Source organism: Notechis scutatus, unplaced genomic scaffold (genome assembly GCF_049901735.1).
Source record: "Notechis scutatus isolate UNSWTSFEM ecotype Mainland unplaced genomic scaffold, rNotScu1.2 NSCUSCF71, whole genome shotgun sequence".
Taxonomy (NCBI): Eukaryota; Metazoa; Chordata; class Lepidosauria; order Squamata; family Elapidae; genus Notechis; species Notechis scutatus.
This window is the reverse complement of record NW_028263172.1, coordinates 96,492-96,693: the sequence shown is the minus strand read 5'-3', so window position 1 is coordinate 96,693 and position 202 is coordinate 96,492.

Here is a 202-nt window from a genome sequence, read left to right as displayed (position 1 = left end):
ACTCCTATATTCCCCTGGTTTTTAATCGCCAGCTGAGCCGCACTGCAGAGTGGAATCCCCCGTCTCCCGCCACGACGCCGGTCTTTTTTCCTGCCTAGCCGCTTAGACCCGGCCCTATCTCCAGGGGGCGGGGTTTCTGTGGGCATGGCCTTAGGGGGTGGGTGTGGCTTGGGGAGGGGTGTCACGTGACCCGGGCGGACCC